The 20,910-nt window shown below is 42.2% G+C and overlaps 1 long non-coding RNA gene across 2 annotated transcripts in view; it reads right to left on the bottom strand.

The window, feature by feature from the left end:
• Positions 1 to 20,910, bottom strand: part of LOC127542889 (uncharacterized) — a 60,088-nt gene that overhangs the window by 38,700 nt on the left and 478 nt on the right. Inside the window, exons 1-4 of one of the 2 annotated variants that reach the window (XR_007948909.1) lie at positions 20,449 to 20,910; positions 16,029 to 18,810; positions 14,669 to 15,793; positions 674 to 1,012 (exon numbers count right to left, since the gene is read on the bottom strand). The exon at positions 20,449 to 20,910 is cut by the window's right edge and continues 478 nt beyond it. This is a non-coding gene — a long non-coding RNA (uncharacterized LOC127542889). Of the gene's footprint in view, positions 1 to 673; positions 1,013 to 3,545; positions 4,888 to 14,668; positions 15,794 to 16,028; positions 18,811 to 20,448 lie in introns of both variants that reach the window. The other variant, XR_007948908.1, reaches the window with a different exon arrangement.

The raw sequence follows: 20,910 nt of genomic DNA, 5'->3' as shown, positions 1-20,910 counted from the left end.
AGCCCATTCTGTGGTGGCCAGATATAATGATTAAGAATATATGCAGGAAACATATCCAACATATATAGGACAGCTTGCCATCTAGGGGAGGGGGTGGAGGGAGGGAGGGGAAAAATCGGAACAGAAACGAGTGCAAGGGATAATGTTGTAAAAAAAAATTACCCTGGCATGGATTCTGTCAATATAATTATTATTAAATAAAAATTTAAAAAAAAAAGAATATATGCAGGAATGGCTCTTCTGTGATCCTGATCTTCATAATCTCCAAGAAATAACCATTTCTACAGCTCTGCTTTGTTTCCATATTGTGAACACCACGGAAGCCAAGTCAATGCTAGCGGCTCAGCAAACTTCGGAAATGGCATCCCATTTAAACCTCACCTTTTTCAAAGAGGAATTCCCTGGTGAAATCGGGTCCAATTGCCCACTGCAGAACCCTGCAGAAAAACCACCCATAGATCAGTGGTGCATTCGGACATGGAGAGAGCTACATGGATCCGACTGACATAATTTACATTGGAAAGAGAGGGAACACATTTCCAGAAGGAAGTACATTGGTCTGATTGGATTTCAAAAATTTTGGAAAAAAAAGCTGGACAACACCATTGAAAAGGAAGCTGAGCTGCAAATCTTAACAGGATGTTGGACATGAAAGAAACATCTGAGCACTCACCACAGCATAAGAGAAGCCTGAGTAGGCTGCTGCCTGGTTCCCATAGACTGGCCATTGGACTCCATCCATCAGTGTGACATATAGCCTTGACCTAATGAAATAAAATGCTTAGGGAACAAAAAAAAAGAAAAATTGCATTGCAATGAGTGATTAATGATTAATGACTTACCTTACAATGGGAAGTTGCACCCTGACAAACCTGTTGGATTACAGCCTATTGGAAGAATACAGAACAACCAAACGGAAAACACCAAGAAAATCACCGAGGATCATGACTGTTGGGAGAGTTGCTTTCTCCTTCGCACTGGTCAAAATATTGGACCTTACCAATAGATTCACCTCAGACTTTAGTAATCAAAGGAGCGGTTGAATTGCTTTGCATCTAGCATTTTCTTGAAGGTGATGCTGGCTGCATTTAAGATTACTCAGAAGGCATGGGATATTTGAGCTGTAGAAACAGGGTCTCAGGCAAAGAGCTGCAAGCAGATCCTGGTTCCTTACCTTCTCCAGATGAAATCTCCAGACGGATGTAGCATAAGATCATTTCACCGACACAAGCAAATGGTTGTACGTATTCTACTAAAAGTGCCCATCTTTGGGGCAGGAAAGCAGCGTGAATGTCAGAAATGACTGTCCAAGCCCATTTGGAGTGAGCCAGCCATACTGACTAAAGAGGTATACAAGAATTACTGTTTTAATCATGATCATCACATGCTCTACCAAAAATATTTTAGATGCAGGAACAGGTTCTCAGAGGAAGAGCCGCAAGCAGACCACGGTTGCCTATCTTCACATGAAGACTCCTGATGACCGTAACACAGGATCAATTCATCGACAGAACTGAGGAGTTGGTTGACACAAGCGGGGTCCAAATGCCCATGGCCAAGGAAGAAAGACACCATGAATGGCAGAAATAGTGCTTCAAGCCCATTAAGGTCTGTGGGGGGCAACCAGGCTGACTAATGATACGAGCAGGAATGGCTCTTTCTGATTTTGATCTTCACAAGCTCTAGGAAGCAATAATTTCAATTCTCTGCTTTGTTCCATATTGTCATCATCATGGAAGCCAAGTCAATGCTAGCTGCTCAGCAAATTTCAGAGATAGGACACCATCTGATGCTCCACTGCTTCAAGAGGCAGTTTCTGGTGAAATTAAGTCTGATTGCCCACTAGAGAACCTTCCCGAAAAGAACATATTGATCTGTGGTGCCTTTGTACATGGAGTACATTTGTACGTTGTAAAATGGACATTAGTGACTTGATTTACATTGGAAAGACAAGGGTAAAATTTACAGAAGGGTATACATTTATCTGATTGGTTTTCAAAAAATTTGAAAACAATTGCTTGACAATGGCGTCGAAAAGGAAGCCGAATTGCTCATCTTAAGAATATAGTGGACGATGGATCATGAACGGAAACACAGAAACATCTGAGCACTCACCAGAGTATAAGAGAAGCCTGAGTAGGCTGCTGCGTGGTTCCCATAGACTGGTCATTGGACCCCATCCACCAGTGTGACATATAGCCTTGACCTAATGAAATAAAATGCTTAGGGAGAAAAAAAAAGAAAAATTGCATTGCAATGAGTGAACAATGACTTACCTACAATAGGAAGTTGCACCCCGACAAAGCTGTTGGATTACAGCCCACTGGAAGAATATAGAACAACCAAATGGAAAACACCAAAAAATCACCGACGATCATGTCTGTTGGAGAGTTGCTTTCTCCTTCGCACTGGTTGAAATACTGGACCTCACCAATGGATTCTCCTCAGGACTTTAGGTAATCAAAGGAGCGGTTGAATCGCTTTGCATCTAGCATTTTCTTGAAGGTGATGCTGGCTGCATTTAAGATTACTCAGAAGGCATGGATATTTGAGCTGTAGAAACAGGGTCTCAGGCAAAGAGCTGCAAGCAGATCCTGGTTCCTTACCTTCTCCAGATGAAATCTCCAGACGGATGTAGCATAAGATCATTTCACCGACACAAGCAAATGGTTGTACGTATTCTACTAAAAGTGCCCATCTTTGGGGCAGGAAAGCAGCGTGAATGTCAGAAATGACTGTCCAAGCCCATTTGGAGTGAGCCAGCCATACTGACTAAAGAGGTATACAAGAATTACTGTTTTAATCATGATCATCACATGCGCTACCAAAAATATTTTAGATGCAGGAACAGGTTCTCAGAGGAAGAGCCGCAAGCAGACCACGGTTGCCTATCTTCACATGAAGACTCCTGATGACCGTAACACAGGATCAATTCATCGACAGAACTGAGGAGTTGGTTGACACAAGCGGGGTCCAAATGCCCATGGCCAAGGAAGAAAGACACCATGAATGGCAGAAATGGTGCTTCAAGCCCATTCTGTGGGGGGCAACCAGGCTGACTAATGATACGAGCAGGAATGGCTCTTTCTGATTTTGATCTTCACAAGCTCTAGGAAGCAATAATTTCAATTCTCTGCTTTGGTTCCATATTGTCATCATCATGGAAGCCAAGTCAATGCTAGCTGCTCAGCAAATTTCAGAGATAGGACACCATCTGATGCTCCACTGCTTCAAGGAGGCAGTTTCTGGTGAAATTAAGTCTGATTGCCCACTAGAGAACCTTCCCGGAAAAGAACATATTGATCTGTGGTGCCTTTGTACATGGAGTACATTTGTACGTTGTAAAATGGACATTAGTGACTTGATTTACATTGGAAAGACAGGGGTAAAATTTACAGAAGGGTATACATTTATCTGATTGGTTTTCAAAAAATTTGAAAACAATTGCTTGACAATGGCGTCGAAAAGGAAGCCGAATTGCACATCTTAAGAATATAGTGGACGATGGATCATGAACGGAAACACAGAAACATCTGAGCACTCACCAGAGTATAAGAGAAGCCTGAGTAGGCTGCTGCCTGGTTCCCATAGACTGGCCATTGGACCCCATCCACCAGTGTGACATATAGCCTTGACCTAATGAAATAAAATGCTTAGGGAGGAAAAAAAAAGAAAAATTGCATTGCAATGAGTGAACAATGACTTACCTACAATAGGAAGTTGCACCCCGACAAAGCTGTTGGATTACAGCCCACTGGAAGAATATAGAACAACCAAATGGAAAACACCAAAAAATCACCGACGATCATGTCTGTTGGGAGAGTTGCTTTCTCCTTCGCACTGGTTGAAATACTGGACCTCACCAATGGATTCTCCTCAGGACTTTAGGTAATCAAAGGAGCGGTTGAATCGCTTTGCATCTAGCATTTTCTTGAAGGTGATGCTGGCTGCATTTAAGATTACTCAGAAGGCATGGAATATTTGAGATGCAGAAACAGGATCTCAGGCAAAGTGCTGCAAGCAGATCCTGGTTCCTTACCTTCTCCAGATGAAGTCTCCAGAAAGACGTAGCATAAGATCATTTCCTTGAAATAAGGGAGTAATTATACATATTCTCCTGAAAGTGCCCATATTTGGGGATGGAAAACAGCAGGGACAGCAGAAATGGGGCTCCAAGCCCAATTTGAGGGAGACAGCCATACTGACTCAAAATGGCTCTCCTTTATTATGATCTTCACATGCTTTCTTAAACAGACTTTAGAGGCAGAGACGGGATCTCAGAGGAAGAGCTCCAAGATCATTATTGCCTCTCTTCACATGAAGACTCCTGATGAGCCCAGCATAAGATCAATTCATCGACACAACTGAGGAGTTTGTTGATACGAGTGGCGTTCAAAGGCCGAAGGTCAAGGAAAGAATACACCTTGAAAGGCAGAAAGCCATGCTTTAAGCCCATTCTGTGGTGGCCAGATATAATGATTAAGAATATATGCAGGAAACATATCCAACATATATAGGACAGCTTGCCATCTAGGGGAGGGGGTGGAGGGAGGGAGGGGAAAAATCGGAACAGAAACGAGTGCAAGGGATAATGTTGTAAAAAAAAATTACCCTGGCATGGATTCTGTCAATATAATTATTATTAAATAAAAATTTAAAAAAAAAAAGAATATATGCAGGAATGGCTCTTCTGTGATCCTGATCTTCATAATCTCCAAGAAATAACCATTTCTACAGCTCTGCTTTGTTTCCATATTGTGAACACCACGGAAGCCAAGTCAATGCTAGCGGCTCAGCAAACTTCGGAAATGGCATCCCATTTAAACCTCACCTTTTTCAAAGAGGAATTCCCTGGTGAAATCGGGTCCAATTGCCCACTGCAGAACCCTGCAGAAAAACCACCCATAGATCAGTGGTGCATTCGGACATGGAGAGAGCTACATGGATCCGACTGACATAATTTACATTGGAAAGAGAGGGAACACATTTCCAGAAGGAAGTACATTGGTCTGATTGGATTTCAAAAATTTTGGAAAAAAAAGCTGGACAACACCATTGAAAAGGAAGCTGAGCTGCAAATCTTAACAGGATGTTGGACATGAAAGAAACATCTGAGCACTCACCACAGCATAAGAGAAGCCTGAGTAGGCTGCTGCCTGGTTCCCATAGACTGGCCATTGGACTCCATCCATCAGTGTGACATATAGCCTTGACCTAATGAAATAAAATGCTTAGGGAACAAAAAAAAAGAAAAATTGCATTGCAATGAGTGATTAATGATTAATGACTTACCTTACAATGGGAAGTTGCACCCTGACAAACCTGTTGGATTACAGCCTATTGGAAGAATACAGAACAACCAAACGGAAAACACCAAGAAAATCACCGAGGATCATGACTGTTGGGAGAGTTGCTTTCTCCTTCGCGCTGGTCAAAATATTGGACCTTACCAATAGATTCACCTCAGGACTTTAGGTAATCAAAGGAGCGGTTGAATTGCTTTGCATCTAGCATTTTCTTGAAGGTGATGCTGGCTGCATTTAAGATTACTCAGAAGGCATGGGATATTTGAGCTGTAGAAACAGGGTCTCAGGCAAAGAGCTGCAAGCAGATCCTGGTTCCTTACCTTCTCCAGATGAAGTCTCCAGAAAGATGTAGCATAAGATCATTTCCTTGAAATAAGGGAGTAATTATACATATTCTCCTGAAAGTGCCCATATTTGGGGATGGAAAACAGCAGGGACAGCAGAAATGGGGCTCCAAGCCCAATTTGAGGGAAACAGCCATACTGACTCAAAATGGCTCTCCTTTATTATGATCTTCACATGCTTTCTTAAACAGACTTTAGAGGCAGAGACGGGATCTCAGAGGAAGAGCTCCAAGATCATTATTGCCTCTCTTCACATGAAGACTCCTGATGACCCCAGCATAAGATCAATTCATCAACACAACTGAGGAGTTTGTTGATACGAGTGGCGTTCAAAGGCCGAAGGTCAAGGAAAGAATACACCTTGAAAGGCAGAAAGCCATGCTTTAAGCCCATTCTGTGGTGGCCAGATATAATGATTAAGAATATATGCAGGAAACATATCCAACATATATAGGACAGCTTGCCATCTAGGGGAGGGGGTGGAGGGAGGGAGGGGAAAAATCGGAACAGAAACGAGTGCAAGGGATAATGTTGTAAAAAAAAATTACCCTGGCATGGATTCTGTCAATATAATTATTATTAAATAAAAATTTAAAAAAAAAAAAGAATATATGCAGGAATGGCTCTTCTGTGATCCTGATCTTCATAATCTCCAAGAAATAACCATTTCTACAGCTCTGCTTTGTTTCCATATTGTGAACACCACGGAAGCCAAGTCAATGCTAGCGGCTCAGCAAACTTCGGAAATGGCATCCCATTTAAACCTCACCTTTTTCAAAGAGGAATTCCCTGGTGAAATCGGGTCCAATTGCCTACTGCAGAACCCTGCAGAAAAACCACCCATAGATCAGTGGTGCATTCGGACATGGAGAGAGCTACATGGATCCGACTGACATAATTTACATTGGAAAGAGAGGGAACACATTTCCAGAAGGAAGTACATTGGTCTGATTGGATTTCAAAAATTTTGGAAAAAAAAGCTGGACAACACCATTGAAAAGGAAGCTGAGCTGCAAATCTTAACAGGATGTTGGACATGAAAGAAACATCTGAGCACTCACCACAGCATAAGAGAAGCCTGAGTAGGCTGCTGCCTGGTTCTCATAGACTGGCCATTGGACTCCATCCATCAGTGTGACATATAGCCTTGACCTAATGAAATAAAATGCTTAGGGAACAAAAAAAAAGAAAAATTGCATTGCAATGAGTGATTAATGATTAATGACTTACCTTACAATGGGAAGTTGCACCCTGACAAACCTGTTGGATTACAGCCTATTGGAAGAATACAGAACAACCAAACGGAAAACACCAAGAAAATCACCGAGGATCATGACTGTTGGGAGAGTTGCTTTCTCCTTCGCACTGGTCAAAATATTGGACCTTACCAATAGATTCACCTCAGGACTTTAGGTAATCAAAGGAGCGGTTGAATTGCTTTGCATCTAGCATTTTCTTGAAGGTGATGCTGGCTGCATTTAAGATTACTCAGAAGGCATGGGATATTTGAGCTGTAGAAACAGGGTCTCAGGCAAAGAGCTGCAAGCAGATCCTGGTTCCTTACCTTCTCCAGATGAAATCTCCAGACGGATGTAGCATAAGATCATTTCACCGACACAAGCAAATGGTTGTACGTATTCTACTAAAAGTGCCCATCTTTGGGGCAGGAAAGCAGCGTGAATGTCAGAAATGACTGTCCAAGCCCATTTGGAGTGAGCCAGCCATACTGACTAAAGAGGTATACAAGAATTACTGTTTTAATCATGATCATCACATGCGCTACCAAAAATATTTTAGATGCAGGAACAGGTTCTCAGAGGAAGAGCCGCAAGCAGACCACGGTTGCCTATCTTCACATGAAGACTCCTGATGACCGTAACACAGGATCAATTCATCGACAGAACTGAGGAGTTGGTTGACACAAGCGGGGTCCAAATGCCCATGGCCAAGGAAGAAAGACACCATGAATGGCAGAAATGGTGCTTCAAGCCCATTCTGTGGGGGGCAACCAGGCTGACTAATGATACGAGCAGGAATGGCTCTTTCTGATTTTGATCTTCACAAGCTCTAGGAAGCAATAATTTCAATTCTCTGCTTTGGTTCCATATTGTCATCATCATGGAAGCCAAGTCAATGCTAGCTGCTCAGCAAATTTCAGAGATAGGACACCATCTGATGCTCCACTGCTTCAAGGAGGCAGTTTCTGGTGAAATTAAGTCTGATTGCCCACTAGAGAACCTTCCCGGAAAAGAACATATTGATCTGTGGTGCCTTTGTACATGGAGTACATTTGTACGTTGTAAAATGGACATTAGTGACTTGATTTACATTGGAAAGACAGGGGTAAAATTTACAGAAGGGTATACATTTATCTGATTGGTTTTCAAAAAATTTGAAAACAATTGCTTGACAATGGCGTCGAAAAGGAAGCCGAATTGCACATCTTAAGAATATAGTGGACGATGGATCATGAACGGAAACACAGAAACATCTGAGCACTCACCAGAGTATAAGAGAAGCCTGAGTAGGCTGCTGCCTGGTTCCCATAGACTGGCCATTGGACCCCATCCACCAGTGTGACATATAGCCTTGACCTAATGAAATAAAATGCTTAGGGAGGAAAAAAAAAGAAAAATTGCATTGCAATGAGTGAACAATGACTTACCTACAATAGGAAGTTGCACCCCGACAAAGCTGTTGGATTACAGCCCACTGGAAGAATATAGAACAACCAAATGGAAAACACCAAAAAATCACCGACGATCATGTCTGTTGGGAGAGTTGCTTTCTCCTTCGCACTGGTTGAAATACTGGACCTCACCAATGGATTCTCCTCAGGACTTTAGGTAATCAAAGGAGCGGTTGAATCGCTTTGCATCTAGCATTTTCTTGAAGGTGATGCTGGCTGCATTTAAGATTACTCAGAAGGCATGGAATATTTGAGATGCAGAAACAGGATCTCAGGCAAAGTGCTGCAAGCAGATCCTGGTTCCTTACCTTCTCCAGATGAAGTCTCCAGAAAGACGTAGCATAAGATCATTTCCTTGAAATAAGGGAGTAATTATACATATTCTCCTGAAAGTGCCCATATTTGGGGATGGAAAACAGCAGGGACAGCAGAAATGGGGCTCCAAGCCCATTTGAGGGAGACAGCCATACTGACTCAAAATGGCTCTCCTTTATTATGATCTTCACATGCTTTCTTAAACAGACTTTAGAGGCAGAGACGGGATCTCAGAGGAAGAGCTCCAAGATCATTATTGCCTCTCTTCACATGAAGACTCCTGATGAGCCCAGCATAAGATCAATTCATCGACACAACTGAGGAGTTTGTTGATACGAGTGGCGTTCAAAGGCCGAAGGTCAAGGAAAGAATACACCTTGAAAGGCAGAAAGCCATGCTTTAAGCCCATTCTGTGGTGGCCAGATATAATGATTAAGAATATATGCAGGAAACATATCCAACATATATAGGACAGCTTGCCATCTAGGGGAGGGGGTGGAGGAGGGAGGGGAAAAATCGGAACAGAAACGAGTGCAAGGGATAATGTTGTAAAAAAAAATTACCCTGGCATGGATTCTGTCAATATAATTATTATTAAATAAAAATTAAAAAAAAAAGAATATATGCAGGAATGGCTCTTCTGTGATCCTGATCTTCATAATCTCCAAGAAATAACCATTTCTACAGCTCTGCTTTGTTTCCATATTGTGAACACCACGGAAGCCAAGTCAATGCTAGCGGCTCAGCAAACTTCGGAAATGGCATCCCATTTAAACCTCACCTTTTTCAAAGAGGAATTCCCTGGTGAAATCGGGTCCAATTGCCCACTGCAGAACCCTGCAGAAAAACCACCCATAGATCAGTGGTGCATTCGGACATGGAGAGAGCTACATGGATCCGACTGACATAATTTACATTGGAAAGAGAGGGAACACATTTCCAGAAGGAAGTACATTGGTCTGATTGGATTTCAAAAATTTTGGAAAAAAAAGCTGGACAACACCATTGAAAAGGAAGCTGAGCTGCAAATCTTAACAGGATGTTGGACATGAAAGAAACATCTGAGCACTCACCACAGCATAAGAGAAGCCTGAGTAGGCTGCTGCCTGGTTCCCATAGACTGGCCATTGGACTCCATCCATCAGTGTGACATATAGCCTTGACCTAATGAAATAAAATGCTTAGGGAACAAAAAAAAAGAAAAATTGCATTGCAATGAGTGATTAATGATTAATGACTTACCTTACAATGGGAAGTTGCACCCTGACAAACCTGTTGGATTACAGCCTATTGGAAGAATACAGAACAACCAAACGGAAAACACCAAGAAAATCACCGAGGATCATGACTGTTGGGAGAGTTGCTTTCTCCTTCGCGCTGGTCAAAATATTGGACCTTACCAATAGATTCACCTCAGGACTTTAGGTAATCAAAGGAGCGTTGAATTGCTTTGCATCTAGCATTTTCTTGAAGGTGATGCTGGCTGCATTTAAGATTACTCAGAAGGCATGGGATATTTGAGCTGTAGAAACAGGGTCTCAGGCAAAGAGCTGCAAGCAGATCCTGGTTCCTTACCTTCTCCAGATGAAGTCTCCAGAAAGATGTAGCATAAGATCATTTCCTTGAAATAAGGGAGTAATTATACATATTCTCCTGAAAGTGCCCATATTTGGGGATGGAAAACAGCAGGGACAGCAGAAATGGGGCTCCAAGCCCAATTTGAGGGAAACAGCCATACTGACTCAAAATGGCTCTCCTTTATTATGATCTTCACATGCTTTCTTAAACAGACTTTAGAGGCAGAGACGGGATCTCAGAGGAAGAGCTCCAAGATCATTATTGCCTCTCTTCACATGAAGACTCCTGATGACCCCAGCATAAGATCAATTCATCAACACAACTGAGGAGTTTGTTGATACGAGTGGCGTTCAAAGGCCGAAGGTCAAGGAAAGAATACACCTTGAAAGGCAGAAAGCCATGCTTTAAGCCCATTCTGTGGTGGCCAGATATAATGATTAAGAATATATGCAGGAAACATATCCAACATATATAGGACAGCTTGCCATCTAGGGGAGGGGGTGGAGGGAGGGAGGGGAAAAATCGGAACAGAAACGAGTGCAAGGGATAATGTTGTAAAAAAAAATTACCCTGGCATGGATTCTGTCAATATAATTATTATTAAATAAAAATTTAAAAAAAAAAAAGAATATATGCAGGAATGGCTCTTCTGTGATCCTGATCTTCATAATCTCCAAGAAATAACCATTTCTACAGCTCTGCTTTGTTTCCATATTGTGAACACCACGGAAGCCAAGTCAATGCTAGCGGCTCAGCAAACTTCGGAAATGGCATCCCATTTAAACCTCACCTTTTTCAAAGAGGAATTCCCTGGTGAAATCGGGTCCAATTGCCTACTGCAGAACCCTGCAGAAAAACCACCCATAGATCAGTGGTGCATTCGGACATGGAGAGAGCTACATGGATCCGACTGACATAATTTACATTGGAAAGAGAGGGAACACATTTCCAGAAGGAAGTACATTGGTCTGATTGGATTTCAAAAATTTTGGAAAAAAAAGCTGGACAACACCATTGAAAAGGAAGCTGAGCTGCAAATCTTAACAGGATGTTGGACATGAAAGAAACATCTGAGCACTCACCACAGCATAAGAGAAGCCTGAGTAGGCTGCTGCCTGGTTCTCATAGACTGGCCATTGGACTCCATCCATCAGTGTGACATATAGCCTTGACCTAATGAAATAAAATGCTTAGGGAACAAAAAAAAAAAAAATTGCATTGCAATGAGTGATTAATGATTAATGACTTACCTTACAATGGGAAGTTGCACCCTGACAAACCTGTTGGATTACAGCCTATTGGAAGAATACAGAACAACCAAACGGAAAACACCAAGAAAATCACCGAGGATCATGACTGTTGGAGAGTTGCTTTCTCCTTCGCACTGGTCAAAATATTGGACCTTACCAATAGATTCACCTCAGGACTTTAGGTAATCAAAGGAGCGGTTGAATTGCTTTGCATCTAGCATTTTCTTGAAGGTGATGCTGGCTGCATTTAAGATTACTCAGAAGGCATGGGATATTTGAGCTGTAGAAACAGGGTCTCAGGCAAAGAGCTGCAAGCAGATCCTGGTTCCTTACCTTCTCCAGATGAAATCTCCAGACGGATGTAGCATAAGATCATTTCACCGACACAAGCAAATGGTTGTACGTATTCTACTAAAAGTGCCCATCTTTGGGGCAGGAAAGCAGCGTGAATGTCAGAAATGACTGTCCAAGCCCATTTGGAGTGAGCCAGCCATACTGACTAAAGAGGTATACAAGAATTACTGTTTTAATCATGATCATCACATGCGCTACCAAAAATATTTTAGATGCAGGAACAGGTTCTCAGAGGAAGAGCCGCAAGCAGACCACGGTTGCCTATCTTCACATGAAGACTCCTGATGACCGTAACACAGGATCAATTCATCGACAGAACTGAGGAGTTGGTTGACACAAGCGGGGTCCAAATGCCCATGGCCAAGGAAGAAAGACACCATGAATGGCAGAAATGGTGCTTCAAGCCCATTCTGTGGGGGGCAACCAGGCTGACTAATGATACGAGCAGGAATGGCTCTTTCTGATTTTGATCTTCACAAGCTCTAGGAAGCAATAATTTCAATTCTCTGCTTTGGTTCCATATTGTCATCATCATGGAAGCCAAGTCAATGCTAGCTGCTCAGCAAATTTCAGAGATAGGACACCATCTGATGCTCCACTGCTTCAAGGAGGCAGTTTCTGGTGAAATTAAGTCTGATTGCCCACTAGAGAACCTTCCCGGAAAAGAACATATTGATCTGTGGTGCCTTTGTACATGGAGTACATTTGTACGTTGTAAAATGGACATTAGTGACTTGATTTACATTGGAAAGACAGGGGTAAAATTTACAGAAGGGTATACATTTATCTGATTGGTTTTCAAAAAATTTGAAAACAATTGCTTGACAATGGCGTCGAAAAGGAAGCCGAATTGCACATCTTAAGAATATAGTGGACGATGGATCATGAACGGAAACACAGAAACATCTGAGCACTCACCAGAGTATAAGAGAAGCCTGAGTAGGCTGCTGCCTGGTTCCCATAGACTGGCCATTGGACCCCATCCACCAGTGTGACATATAGCCTTGACCTAATGAAATAAAATGCTTAGGGAGGAAAAAAAAAAAAAATTGCATTGCAATGAGTGAACAATGACTTACCTACAATAGGAAGTTGCACCCCGACAAAGCTGTTGGATTACAGCCCACTGGAAGAATATAGAACAACCAAATGGAAAACACCAAAAAATCACCGACGATCATGTCTGTTGGGAGAGTTGCTTTCTCCTTCGCACTGGTTGAAATACTGGACCTCACCAATGGATTCTCCTCAGGACTTTAGGTAATCAAAGGAGCGGTTGAATCGCTTTGCATCTAGCATTTTCTTGAAGGTGATGCTGGCTGCATTTAAGATTACTCAGAAGGCATGGAATATTTGAGATGCAGAAACAGGATCTCAGGCAAAGTGCTGCAAGCAGATCCTGGTTCCTTACCTTCTCCAGATGAAGTCTCCAGAAAGACGTAGCATAAGATCATTTCCTTGAAATAAGGGAGTAATTATACATATTCTCCTGAAAGTGCCCATATTTGGGGATGGAAAACAGCAGGGACAGCAGAAATGGGGCTCCAAGCCCAATTTGAGGGAGACAGCCATACTGACTCAAAATGGCTCTCCTTTATTATGATCTTCACATGCTTTCTTAAACAGACTTTAGAGGCAGAGACGGGATCTCAGAGGAAGAGCTCCAAGATCATTATTGCCTCTCTTCACATGAAGACTCCTGATGAGCCCAGCATAAGATCAATTCATCGACAAAACTGAGGAGTTTGTTGATACGAGTGGCGTTCAAAGGCCGAAGGTCAAGGAAAGAATACACCTTGAAAGGCAGAAAGCCATGCTTTAAGCCCATTCTGTGGTGGCCAGATATAATGATTAAGAATATATGCAGGAAACATATCCAACATATATAGGACAGCTTGCCATCTAGGGGAGGGGGTGGAGGGAGGGAGGGGAAAAATCAGAACAGAAACGAGTGCAAGGGATAATGTTGTAAAAAAAAATTACCCTGGCATGGATTCTGTCAATATAATTATTATTAAATAAAAATTAAAAAAAAAAGAATATATGCAGGAATGGCTCTTCTTTGATCCTGATCTTCATAATCTCCAAGAAATAACCATTTCTACAGCTCTGCTTTGTTTCCATATTGTGAACACCACGGAAGCCAAGTCAATGCTAGCGGCTCAGCAAACTTCGGAAATGGCATCCCATTTAAACCTCACCTTTTTCAAAGAGGAATTCCCTGGTGAAATCGGGTCCAATTGCCCACTGCAGAACCCTGCAGAAAAACCACCCATAGATCAGTGGTGCATTCGGACATGGAGAGAGCTACATGGATCCGACTGACATAATTTACATTGGAAAGAGAGGGAACACATTTCCAGAAGGAAGTACATTGGTCTGATTGGATTTCAAAAATTTTGGAAAAAAAAGCTGGACAACACCATTGAAAAGGAAGCTGAGCTGCAAATCTTAACAGGATGTTGGACATGAAAGAAACATCTGAGCACTCACCACAGCATAAGAGAAGCCTGAGTAGGCTGCTGCCTGGTTCCCATAGACTGGCCATTGGACTCCATCCATCAGTGTGACATATAGCCTTGACCTAATGAAATAAAATGCTTAGGGAACAAAAAAAAAGAAAAATTGCATTGCAATGAGTGATTAATGATTAATGACTTACCTTACAATGGGAAGTTGCACCCTGACAAACCTGTTGGATTACAGCCTATTGGAAGAATACAGAACAACCAAACGGAAAACACCAAGAAAATCACCGAGGATCATGACTGTTGGGAGAGTTGCTTTCTCCTTCGCGCTGGTCAAAATATTGGACCTTACCAATAGATTCACCTCAGGACTTTAGGTAATCAAAGGAGCGGTTGAATTGCTTTGCATCTAGCATTTTCTTGAAGGTGATGCTGGCTGCATTTAAGATTACTCAGAAGGCATGGGATATTTGAGCTGTAGAAACAGGGTCTCAGGCAAAGAGCTGCAAGCAGATCCTGGTTCCTTACCTTCTCCAGATGAAGTCTCCAGAAAGATGTAGCATAAGATCATTTCCTTGAAATAAGGGAGTAATTATACATATTCTCCTGAAAGTGCCCATATTTGGGGATGGAAAACAGCAGGGACAGCAGAAATGGGGCTCCAAGCCCAATTTGAGGGAAACAGCCATACTGACTCAAAATGGCTCTCCTTTATTATGATCTTCACATGCTTTCTTAAACAGACTTTAGAGGCAGAGACGGGATCTCAGAGGAAGAGCTCCAAGATCATTATTGCCTCTCTTCACATGAAGACTCCTGATGACCCCAGCATAAGATCAATTCATCAACACAACTGAGGAGTTTGTTGATATGAGTGGTGTTCAAAGGCCGAAGGTCAAGGAAAGAATACACCTTGAAAGGCAGAAAGCCATGCTTTAAGCCCATTCTGTGGTGGCCAGATATAATGATTAAGAATATATGCAGGAAACATATCCAACATATATAGGACAGCTTGCCATCTAGGGGAGGGGGTGGAGGGAGGGAGGGGAAAAATCAGAACAGAAACGAGGCCAGATATAATGATTAAGAATATATGCAGGAAACATATCCAACATATATAGGACAGCTTGCCATCTAGGGGAGGGGGTGGAGGGAGGGAGGGGAAAAATCAGAACAGAAACGAGTGCAAGGGATAATGTTGTAAAAAAAAATTACCCTGGCATGGATTCTGTCAATATAATTATTATTAAATAAAAATTAAAAAAAAAAGAATATATGCAGGAATGGCTCTTCTTTGATCCTGATCTTCATAATCTCCAAGAAATAACCATTTCTACAGCTCTGCTTTGTTTCCATATTGTGAACACCACGGAAGCCAAGTCAATGCTAGCGGCTCAGCAAACTTCGGAAATGGCATCCCATTTAAACCTCACCTTTTTCAAAGAGGAATTCCCTGGTGAAATCGGGTCCAATTGCCCACTGCAGAACCCTGCAGAAAAACCACCCATAGATCAGTGGTGCATTCGGACATGGAGAGAGCTACATGGATCCGACTGACATAATTTACATTGGAAAGAGAGGAACACATTTCCAGAAGGAAGTACATTGGTCTGATTGGATTTCAAAAATTTTGGAAAAAAAAGCTGGACAACACCATTGAAAAGGAAGCTGAGCTGCAAATCTTAACAGGATGTTGGACATGAAAGAAACATCTGAGCACTCACCACAGCATAAGAGAAGCCTGAGTAGGCTGCTGCCTGGTTCCCATAGACTGGCCATTGGACTCCATCCATCAGTGTGACATATAGCCTTGACCTAATGAAATAAAATGCTTAGGGAACAAAAAAAAAGAAAAATTGCATTGCAATGAGTGATTAATGATTAATGACTTACCTTACAATGGGAAGTTGCACCCTGACAAACCTGTTGGATTACAGCCTATTGGAAGAATACAGAACAACCAAACGGAAAACACCAAGAAAATCACCGAGGATCATGACTGTTGGGAGAGTTGCTTTCTCCTTCGCACTGGTCAAAATATTGGACCTTACCAATAGATTCACCTCAGGACTTTAGGTAATCAAAGGAGCGGTTGAATTGCTTTGCATCTAGCATTTTCTTGAAGGTGATGCTGGCTGCATTTAAGATTACTCAGAAGGCATGGGATATTTGAGCTGTAGAAACAGGGTCTCAGGCAAAGAGCTGCAAGCAGATCCTGGTTCCTTACCTTCTCCAGATGAAATCTCCAGACGGATGTAGCATAAGATCATTTCACCGACACAAGCAAATGGTTGTACGTATTCTACTAAAAGTGCCCATCTTTGGGGCAGGAAAGCAGCGTGAATGTCAGAAATGACTGTCCAAGCCCATTTGGAGTGAGCCAGCCATACTGACTAAAGAGGTATACAAGAATTACTGTTTTAATCATGATCATCACATGCGCTACCAAAAATATTTTAGATGCAGGAACAGGTTCTCAGAGGAAGAGCCGCAAGCAGACCACGGTTGCCTATCTTCACATGAAGACTCCTGATGACCGTAACACAGGATCAATTCATCGACAGAACTGAGGAGTTGGTTGACACAAGCGGGGTCCAAATGCCCATGGCCAAGGAAGAAAGACACCATGAATGGCAGAAATGGTGCTTCAAGCCCATTCTGTGGGGGGCAACCAGGCTGACTAATGATACGAGCAGGAATGGCTCTTTCTGATTTTGATCTTCACAAGCTCTAGGAAGCAATAATTTCAATTCTCTGCTTTGGTTCCATATTGTCATCATCATGGAAGCCAAGTCAATGCTAGCTGCTCAGCAAATTTCAGAGATAGGACACCATCTGATGCTCCACTGCTTCAAGGAGGCAGTTTCTGGTGAAATTAAGTCTGATTGCCCACTAGAGAACCTTCCCGGAAAAGAACATATTGATCTGTGGTGCCTTTGTACATGGAGTACATTTGTACGTTGTAAAATGGACATTAGTGACTTGATTTACATTGGAAAGACAGGGGTAAAATTTACAGAAGGGTATACATTTATCTGATTGGTTTTCAAAAAATTTGAAAACAATTGCTTGACAATGGCGTCGAAAAGGAAGCCGAATTGCACATCTTAAGAATATAGTGGACGATGGATCATGAACGGAAACACAGAAACATCTGAGCACTCACCAGAGTATAAGAGAAGCCTGAGTAGGCTGCTGCCTGGTTCCCATAGACTGGCCATTGGACCCCATCCACCAGTGTGACATATAGCCTTGACCTAATGAAATAAAATGCTTAGGGAGGAAAAAAAAAGAAAAATTGCATTGCAATGAGTGAACAATGACTTACCTACAATAGGAAGTTGCACCCCGACAAAGCTGTTGGATTACAGCCCACTGGAAGAATATAGAACAACCAAATGGAAAACACCAAAAAATCACCGACGATCATGTCTGTTGGGAGAGTTGCTTTCTCCTTCGCACTGGTTGAAATACTGGACCTCACCAATGGATTCTCCTCAGGACTTTAGGTAATCAAAGGAGCGGTTGAATCGCTTTGCATCTAGCATTTTCTTGAAGGTGATGCTGGCTGCATTTAAGATTACTCAGAAGGCATGGAATATTTGAGATGCAGAAACAGGATCTCAGGCAAAGTGCTGCAAGCAGATCCTGGTTCCTTACCTTCTCCAGATGAAGTCTCCAGAAAGACGTAGCATAAGATCATTTCCTTGAAATAAGGGAGTAATTATACATATTCTCCTGAAAGTGCCCATATTTGGGGATGGAAAACAGCAGGGACAGCAGAAATGGGGCTCCAAGCCCAATTTGAGGGAGACAGCCATACTGACTCAAAATGGCTCTCCTTTATTATGATCTTCACATGCTTTCTTAAACAGACTTTAGAGGCAGAGACGGGATCTCAGAGGAAGAGCTCCAAGATCATTATTGCCTCTCTTCACATGAAGACTCCTGATGAGCCCAGCATAAGATCAATTCATCGACACAACTGAGGAGTTTGTTGATACGAGTGGCGTTCAAAGGCCGAAGGTCAAGGAAAGAATACACCTTGAAAGGCAGAAAGCCATGCTTTAAGCCCATTCTGTGGTGGCCAGATATAATGATTAAGAATATATGCAGGAAACATATCCAACATATATAGGACAGCTTGCCATCTAGGGGAGGGGGTGGAGGGAGGGAGGGGAAAAATCAGAACAGAAACGAGTGCAAGGGATAATGTTGTAAAAAAAAATTACCCTGGCATGGATTCTGTCAATATAATTATTATTAAATAAAAATTAAAAAAAAAAGAATATATGCAGGAATGGCTCTTCTGTGATCCTGATCTTCATAATCTCCAAGAAATAACCATTTCTACAGCTCTGCTTTGTTTCCATATTGTGAACACCACGGAAGCCAAGTCAATGCTAGCGGCTCAGCAAACTTCGGAAATGGCATCCCATTTAAACCTCACCTTTTTCAAAGAGGAATTCCCTGGTGAAATCGGGTCCAATTGCCCACTGCAGAACCCTGCAGAAAAACCACCCATAGATCAGTGGTGCATTCGGACATGGAGAGAGCTACATGGATCCGACTGACATAATTTACATTGGAAAGAGAGGGAACACATTTCCAGAAGGAAGTACATTGGTCTGATTGGATTTCAAAAATTTTGGAAAAAAAAGCTGGACAACACCATTGAAAAGGAAGCTGAGCTGCAAATCTTAACAGGATGTTGGACATGAAAGAAACATCTGAGCACTCACCACAGCATAAGAGAAGCCTGAGTAGGCTGCTGCCTGGTTCCCATAGACTGGCCATTGGACTCCATCCATCAGTGTGACATATAGCCTTGACCTAATGAAATAAAATGCTTAGGGAACAAAAAAAAAGAAAAATTGCATTGCAATGAGTGATTAATGATTAATGACTTACCTACAATGGGAAGTTGCACCCTGACAAACCTGTTGGATTACAGCCTATTGGAAGAATACAGAACAACCAAACGGAAAACACCAAGAAAATCACCGAGGATCATGACTGTTGGGAGAGTTGCTTTCTCCTTCGCGCTGGTCAAAATATTGGACCTTACCAATAGATTCACCTCAGGACTTTAGGTAATCAAAGGAGCGGTTGAATTGCTTTGCATCTAGCATTTTCTTGAAGGTGATGCTGGCTGCATTTAAGATTACTCAGAAGGCATGGGATATTTGAGCTGTAGAAACAGGGTCTCAGGCAAAGAGCTGCAAGCAGATCCTGGTTCCTTACCTTCTCCAGATGAAGTCTCCAGAAAGATGTAGCATAAGATCATTTCCTTGAAATAAGGGAGTAATTATACATATTCTCCTGAAAGTGCCCATATTTGGGGATGGAAAACAGCAGGGACAGCAGAAATGGGGCTCCAAGCCCAATTTGAGGGAAACAGCCATACTGACTCAAAATGGCTCTCCTTTATTATGATCTTCACATGCTTTCTTAAACAGACTTTAGAGGCAGAGACGGGATCTCAGAGGAAGAGCTCCAAGATCATTATTGCCTCTCTTCACATGAAGACTCCTGATGACCCCAGCATAAGATCAATTCATCAACACAACTGAGGAGTTTGTTGATATGAGTGGTGTTCAAAGGCCGAAGGTCAAGGAAAGAATACACCTTGAAAGGCAGAAAGCCATGCTTCAAGTCCATTCTGTGGTGGCCAGCCATATTGAATAACGATATATGCAGGAATGGCTCTTCTGTGATCCTGATCTTCATAATCTCCAAGAAATAACCATTTCTACAGCTCTGCTTTGTTTCCATATTGTGAACACCACGGAAGCCAAGTCAATGCTAGCGGCTCAGCAAACTTCGGAAATGGCATCCCATTTAAACCTCACCTTTTTCAAAGAGGAATTCCCTGGTGAAATCGGGTCCAATTGCCCACTGCAGAACCCTGCAGAAAAACCACCCATAGATCAGTGGTGCATTCGGACATGGAGAGAGCTACATGGATCCGACTGACATAATTTACATTGGAAAGAGAGGGAACACATTTCCAGAAGGAAGTACATTGGTCTGATTGGATTTCAAAAATTTTGGAAAAAAAAGCTGGACAACACCATTGAAAAGGAAGCTGAGCTGCAAATCTTAACAGGATGTTGGACATGAAAGAAACATCTGAGCACTCACCACAGCATAAGAGAAGCCTGAGTAGGCTGCTGCCTGGTTCCCATAGACTGGCCATTGGACTCCATCCATCAGTGTGACATATAGCCTTGACCTAATGAAATAAAATGCTTAGGGAACAAAAAAAAAGAAAAATTGCATTGCAATGAGTGATTAATGATTAATGACTTACCTTACAATGGGAAGTTGCACCCTGACAAACCTGTTGGATTACAGCCTATTGGAAGAATACAGAACAACCAAACGGAAAACACCAAGAAAATCACCGAGGATCATGACTGTTGGGAGAGTTGCTTTCTCCTTCGCGCTGGTCAAAATATTGGACCTTACCAATAGATTCACCTCAGGACTTTAGGTAATCAAAGGAGCGGTTGAATTGCTTTGCATCTAGCATTTTCTTGAAGGTGATGCTGGCTGCATTTAAGATTACTCAGAAGGCATGGGATATTTGAGCTGTAGAAACAG

This window comes from Antechinus flavipes, chromosome X, assembly GCF_016432865.1.
Source record: "Antechinus flavipes isolate AdamAnt ecotype Samford, QLD, Australia chromosome X, AdamAnt_v2, whole genome shotgun sequence".
NCBI classification, from domain to species: Eukaryota; Metazoa; Chordata; class Mammalia; order Dasyuromorphia; family Dasyuridae; genus Antechinus; species Antechinus flavipes.
Note: the sequence above shows the minus strand (reverse complement) of the source record. Positions and strands in the feature narration are given on the sequence as shown.